Below are 7339 nucleotides of genomic sequence, written 5' to 3'. Positions count from 1 at the left end.
CATGGATTCTGGAGTCATTCTTTACTCATACCATTTCTATTGTTGCTTTTAATATGATGTATGAATATTTGATAACCACACCATGCTAACTATGTCAAGCAAGTAGTTTTGATATATAGAGAGTAAATGTGGTGGTGGGGGGGTAAAGTCTTCTGAGACTGGAAAGGAGAAATTTTACAATTTTTTTTCCGAGTTGGCTACAACCAGAGATGGGTTGCCAAAGGGAATGGTGAGATACAGAAGTGCTTGGGCAATTGGACATTTGGGTTGGTAGTCACTGGTTCCTTCCTTGGGGGTTTATTCTCAGGACTGGCCTGACAGCACAAGCAAACCCTAGCATTTAGTTCGAGTAGCGATGTTCTTAAGGAAGCCAGTGAGAATCTGAAGCAGTCGAAGAAGCACAACGCAGGATTCTTTTGCGGTGTCACAGAGGCAAGGCCAGAGTCAGCATACCCTCAGGTGGGACAGCTGCTTGCTAGGGCTTCTGGTGGGGCCCATTGCTGCTGACTTCCTACCCATGCATCTCCTCCGATGCCTGCAATCTGATCCTTCTACTGCTGGCTTCTGAATGCTTTGTCACGCACTGATAGAGAAGGACATATGGATGGTGCATAAATCATCAGTGTTCCTGCTGGCCATGGCAGTGGCACTCTGAGCTGCATCCACCACCACCACTCAGCATCATCAGGGAAAGGCTTGCAGGCAGTGTGGGTAGATGTGAGAGCTTGTGGGTGGATAAAGGAAAGACACTCAAGCACAAGCAAATGGAGACACATGGGTAGGTGGGGCAAAAAGAGGAATCTAGTAGTAGGCAAGGGAGGATCTCGGCACTCTCTGCCCAGGGCCCACCAAAACTTGCACAGAGGTTGCAAGTGATATATAGCAATTACATAATTGAAGAGCCTGAATCTGGAACCAGCATCCTTTATGATGCTGCAAGGGAGTCTGGGAAGAAACTGTTGGGATGCAAAAAAATCAAGAAGTGCAAAGAAGGGAGTCAGGAGTCAGTAATGAAGAAAGAATAGGAAGCACTTCTGATCCCTGGTTGTTGTGGATTTTCCGGGCTGTATCCGGACAGAGTCTTTTGGTGCTACACCTCTGAAGATGCCAGTCACAGCTGCTGGCGAAACGTCAGGAACTACAACGCCAAGACCACAGCTATACAGCCTGGAAAATCCACAACAACCATCGTTCTCCGGCCGTGAAAGCCTTCGGCAATACTTCTGATCCCTGTTCGCCTTGCCTTTGATTGTCCCACCTCTCACTCATGCTTCTGGTTCTTTGCCACATTTTAAAGAGGAACTGTCACATTTCCCCACCAGCATTGGAAATGGGCAAAAGCTTTCCAAACAAATGAAGAGAACCCCTCTGCAAGCCACTCAAGCAAAACCCCAAACTAAGATGAACCTGAAGGAAAGGGGTCTCAAAAAGGGACTTTATATGCTTCAAGGGCACCTTTTTCCTCAGAGCGCTTTGCATGGGACTGGCATAACAACTCTCTTCTGAACTTATAGCTACTGATATAAGGCGGGATCAATGTCAGAGGACAGAAGGAAGAGTTTGTGTGTCTAGCTTTTTAGCTTCTAGGCTTCTGTGAGCATCTGGTTCATTCAGTTGTGTAAAACATCACACCTCTGCAATGACCATCAGAGCCCTTGTGAGGATGGAACTTGGAGGAGAGACCTCAGGAGGACCCACCAGTTCAGGGACAGTTCCTTTCCCTCCACCCTGAGCGGTTTGTGCAGGGGAAGCATCTCTTTACTCTCAAGAAGTCACTATCCAGCAATTCAGAATTGATTTTGGAATTCTCCAGAATTTCATGAGACTCAGAGCAAGCTGAAGGGAACAACTGGCAGAATCCAGGGAAGTGGGCCAAGCCAACAGTTTGCTGGGAAACTGGGGAGAGGCCTCTGTGAGAACTGTCCGACTCAGGGCTATACATTCCCTCCAAGGGACAGCACTCTTGTGCAAAGCAATCCTTTCGGCTAATGCAAGACTGACCAACAATCAAGACAAGTTAATTTCATTCTGTAGCTCATTAGGTAAACAAATTAATCAAAATTAAACAGCAGTAGAAAAAGGTAGCAGGTTTCTCTGCAAAGCATACGGCCACTTGATGGCACTCTCATTTCACTCATGAGCAAATATACTATAGTCCATGAGGGAACGTGTCCCAGTAACAACCAAAACCATTCCCTTCACTATTCTCTTGATTAGGTACTCTGGGAGAAACAACCCAAAATGCAGAGAACCCTGTGCCAAGAAGACAAAGTCTCACTAAGGTTCTCTGTCCCAGGCCGTCAGATTCCTGCAGGCTGATGGTAGAGGGATAGCTGTGTTGCTGTAGCAAAATGAAACAAAAATCTGGTAGCACCTTAAAGCCAGCAGGTCATTGAATGAACAGAGAAGCTGCCTTTCAAGACCACAGTTTATTTATTTACTTCACTTATAGTCCATCTTTCTTAATGAGACTCTGTTCAACATGGTTTCAGGTGGGTAGCTGTGTTGGCCTGCAGCAGAAGAGCAAGATTTGAATCCAGTAGCATCTTAAAGACCAACAAGATGTCCAAGGTATAGAGTCAAGCTGCCTTCATCAGATGTATACCCTGGAAATTGATGGGTCAAAATGAGACATTATCAACTGACTGCCTTTTATCTGACAACAGCCAAATGTTGCTAAATATTCCATGATGCCAAGAATGCTGCTCTATAGGTGGAAGCTTATCCCTTCTTTATTACATTATGGCATCATCTACTAGCAAGGGAAAGAAGGGAATTCACTGCTAGTGTATATCACATAAGAATATGCCTGTATGATCAGACCACTGATCCATCTAGTCCAGCAAACTGTTTCACACAGTGGCCAACTAAAGAGAGCCAAACAAACAGGGCACAGAGGCCAAGGCCTTTCCACTGCTCTCTCTGTCCACTTTCTCTACCCCATGCAGTTTTATAGATCTCTATTTTTTTTTTATTTACAATTTTTGGTTTTATATTATACAGTAAACTTAATTCAACAGTAACTACAAACAAATACAAACATAATTAAATATCCTTTAACAATACAATAACTGTTTGTAACAATTTCCTTTAGGTGTATTGTCGAAAGCTTTCACGACCGGAGAACGATGGTTGTTGTGGGTTTTCCGGGCTGTATTGCCGTGGTCTTGGCATTGTAGTTCCTGACTGAGAGACCTCTGTCTTTTGGTGCTACACCTCTGAAGATGCCAGCCACAGCTGCTGGCGAAACGTCAGGAACTACAATGCCAAGACCACGGCAATAGAGCCCGGAAAACCCACAACAACCAATCTCCTTTAGGGTTTGCTTGAAGTGATGTTTTATATTTTGAGAGGTATTCCAAGATCGGGAGCCATTGTTCCGTGAAATGAGATCTATACATTTGATTTTCATAGTAAGCTAACCGGTCTGCTATCTTCTCCATTATAAAATAGTCCCACAGTTTATTACGCCAGTCCCTTATCGATGGGGGTGTCTTTTGCTTCCATTTAGCTGCAATTACTGATTTAGAAATTGACAATAAAATCCAGATTAACTGAATTCTGGCTTTCGGGATTTCTTGATCTATCCAATGGTTCAGCAAAATAGTTTCCAAAGTTAAAGGTACATCATAATTCAAAATATTCTTTATTTCCTTTACTACTAATTCCCAACATTTTTTAATGTATACACATCCCCACCAGCAGTGTGTATATGACCCCCTCTCCCCACACTGTTTCCAGCAGAGAGGCGATATGGTTTTATTTATATGATGCAGCTTGACTGGCGTCATATACCAATGCATTAGCACTTTCACCGTTTGCTGTTTTATATTTATTATTTTTGTAGTAAAGCTATAGGAGCGCCAAATGTTTTCCCAATCCTCGTTTGCTAAAGTCAGATTGCAATCTCTTTGCCAAATTTTCTGGTAAGACGGTATTTTATCCTTTAGTTTGTTTCCCATCAGAATATTGTACAGTTGGGATATCAAGCCAGATTGATTGCCTTTATCAAGTTTAATCATTCTTTCAAAATCTGTTAATGGTTCCTTAAGGGATGATTTTATTAGTTTGGCTTCCAGAAGGTGATTGATTTGCAGGTACTCAAACCAAGGTGTTGCTGTACCTGATTCTCTTTCCAGATGAGCCTTTTCTAATAGTAAGCCTCTTTTTGTTATATCTATTAATCTTATTTTTTCATGTTGTCTCCACCACCTAAAGGAAGTTCATTGTATTGCAGGTTCAAACCATGATTGACCAACAAAGAGTGAGACTGGGGAGATTGTATGGGTTAATGAGGATCTAGTTCTATCCCATATCCTAAGATTGCTGGAGAGGAATTGATTGTCAATTATAAAATTTGATCTTTCTGAGTTTTGTTCCAAATTGATTCTTGTAAAGTTTTTATCATTAGTATATAACTGCTCTATTTTTTGCCAATCTGTTAGATCTGAGCTGCTTAGCATGTGTAATATACTGCTAAGTTGTGTAGCTTCATAATAGAGTTTTAGATCAGGATTATCTAAACCCCCCCCCCAATATGTTTTGGTCTTTTGAGTGTTTCTGAGTGGATTCTAGCTTTCTTGTTGTTCCAAATAAATTTATTGATTTTATCTTGCCAAGTTGCAAGAGTTTTTTCCGGAATATAGATTGGGAGAGCCCTAAATAAAAATAGGAATTTAGGGAATACCTGGGATTTTATAGCATTAATTTTATCTAGTGGCGATAAGTTTAGATGATTCCAATGTTCAAATTGTGTTTTTAAGGATTGGCCTAATTCTATATGATTAACTTTCAGGAGATCTTCAAGGTTCTTTGGAATTACGACACCCAAATACCTCCATTTTTCTTTCACCCATTTGAAGGGATAGACTAATTTAAGTGGTTCTTCTTGTTCCTTGGGTAAGTACATCGGGTAAATTTCACTCTTAGTTTGATTGACTGATAGTCCAGAGATGTTTGATTATTTTTGTGAGGTTTTTAAGGGATTTTTGATTATTTTCATGAGGTTTTTAAGGGCTTTTTGTGGTTCTGATATATAAAGGACCATATCATCTGCAAACAGTGATATCTTATATTCAGTATTATCAATTATAATTCCTTTGAGATCAGCAGTTTTCCTTATTAAGTTAGCTAGGGGCTCTATAGCTATGGCAAATAAAAGGGGTGACATTGGGCATCCCTGTCTGGTACCTCTCAGTAATTTAATTTTCTCAGATATTAGCCCATTAATTTTAATTTGGGTGGTGGGTGCTGCATAGATGGAATGAATAGCTCTCAGAAAGTTGTTACCAAAGCCTATTTCTTGTAGCAATGTCGTTAGGTACTCTATCTCCACACTATCAAAGTCCTTCTCTATGTCCAAAGCCAAAATCAGTGAATTTAACTTTGGTTTTTTGGAGAAGTTTATGATATCTAAGGTCTTTCTAATATTGTCTATCATCTGACGTTTGGGCATGAAGCCTGTTTGGTCTGGGTATATGTAATTAGTGATTAATTTGTTGAGTCTTGCTGTCAATATGGCTGTAAATATCTTAGTGTCCTGATTAAGTAGCGTAATTGGGCGATAAGATGCTGGATTAGTAGCATCTTTATTTGGTTTCGGAATGACTATCATATTAGATTCGGTCCAGGTTTGAGGATGATTCCTCGTATTAAGACTTGATTGCATATTGATGTCAGGGGTTCTGCCAATAAATGTACGTACTTTTTGTAAAACTCTTATGGTAAGCCATCAACTCCTGGGGCTTTATTACTTTTTAAAGTTTTAATGGTGTCTATGGTTTCTTGGGTGCTAATAGGTTTTTCCAAGAACTCCATGTGTTCTGTAGACAATTTATTTTGAATTCCTATTTTAGATAGGTATGCGAGAATATCCTCTTTTTTTGGGTTGGTTGAAGTATACAGCTTAGTATAAAATTTAACAAAAGTATCCAATATTTGCTTTGAAGTTGATTGGATCTGACCCTGACTATCCCTAATAAATGAAATTAACCTATTTGAATTTTTTTGTTTTACTCTCCAGGCTAATAACCTTAACGATTTAGGATTTTTATGCCAGTAATTTCGTTTACAATATAAGATATTTTTTTGGATGTTAGAGATTTCAAGGGCTTCTAACTTTTTCCTTTCCTGTAATAACTTTTTGTAAATCTTTTTGCTACATTTGTTTTTGTGTTCCAATTCTAATTTCTTTATATTATTGTTTAATTCAGTTTTATAATTTTATCTCTTCTTTTTATAGGCTGAAGCTATGGAGATGTATTTCCTTCAGATTACAGCTTTCAATGCATCCCAGACATAATCCTGGGAGACACCACAATTTAAGTTAAATTTGAAGTAGTTTTGGATTTCTACTTCTATTTCTTTGTATGATGAAATATCAAATAAAAGCAATTTGTTCAAAACCCAAACAGAGCTTTTTCTTTCCTTATCATTCAAGTTTAAGTAGCATTCCATCCAGGCGTGGTCTGACCACAATTTTAGACCAATTTTTGGGGAAGGGACTTGAGTAATTAAATTATCTGAAGTTAAAAAGTAATCTATTCTTGTGTAGATTCTGTGGCCCAGGGAGTAATATGTGTAGTCTTTCTCATATGGATGGTAATGTCTCCAGGCATCAATTAAATTAAAGTTCTTTAACGTTTCAGCCAATTGGAATTTCCTTTTCCCTCTCTGGTTTTGTATTTTGGAGTGTTTTCTTACTGTCCTATCCAGAGATGGGTCAACTATTAAGTTAAGATCAGCGCCAATTACCAATTCTCCTTCCTGAAATAGCTTCAATTTAGAAAGAGTTTCGATTAGAAATTGGTTTTGGTTTGAATTGGGTGCATACAAAGAAGCAATTGTCATTTTAGTGGATTCTAGGTTCCCTTTGAGAAATATGTATCTACCCCCCGGGACTTTCTCTATGTTTAAGGGTTCAAATCTAGTTGTCTTAGAAATTAGAATGGCCACTTGTCTGGATTTAGAAGAGCCATGAGCCTGATATTGGTGAGACCACCTGGACGACTGAAATACCTGTTTTGAGGATGATTTCAAATGTGTTTCTTGAAGAATTAATACGTCTGGATGTTGTTTAAGTACCATTGTTGACACCCTTTTGTTTTTGATCTTGTTGTTTAGACCTCTGCAATTTAATGATAATATTTTAAGATCCATATGAGGTATAAAATAAAGCTATTGTCATGCATCCAATCATGGTTTTGATAACTCTGTGTTTTTTAAGCAACCTTTCATGTTTTCTTTAAGGAGATCTGTTCTACTATAACTATTTACACTACTGTTTAAGAACCGCTTAGTCTGTAATGAACAAACCCAAACGTAACCAAGAATTCCCACC

At 39.2% G+C, this 7339-nt stretch overlaps 1 long non-coding RNA gene across 1 annotated transcript; it reads left to right on the top strand.

Moving 5' to 3' along the window:
• Positions 1–2420: 2420 nt before the first annotated feature.
• LOC129338264 (uncharacterized) lies at positions 2421–6398 on the top strand. Its single transcript, XR_008597934.1, has 3 exons — positions 2421–2571; positions 4796–4899; positions 6242–6398. It is a non-coding gene; the product is annotated as an uncharacterized LOC129338264 (long non-coding RNA).
• The last annotated feature ends 941 nt before the right edge of the window (positions 6399–7339 follow it).

The sequence above is a fragment of the Eublepharis macularius genome, chromosome 12 (genome assembly GCF_028583425.1).
Source record: "Eublepharis macularius isolate TG4126 chromosome 12, MPM_Emac_v1.0, whole genome shotgun sequence".
NCBI lineage: Eukaryota > Metazoa > Chordata > Lepidosauria > Squamata > Eublepharidae > Eublepharis > Eublepharis macularius.
The sequence above is the reverse complement of the archived record's forward strand: the minus strand, read 5'-3'. Positions and strand labels throughout refer to the sequence as shown.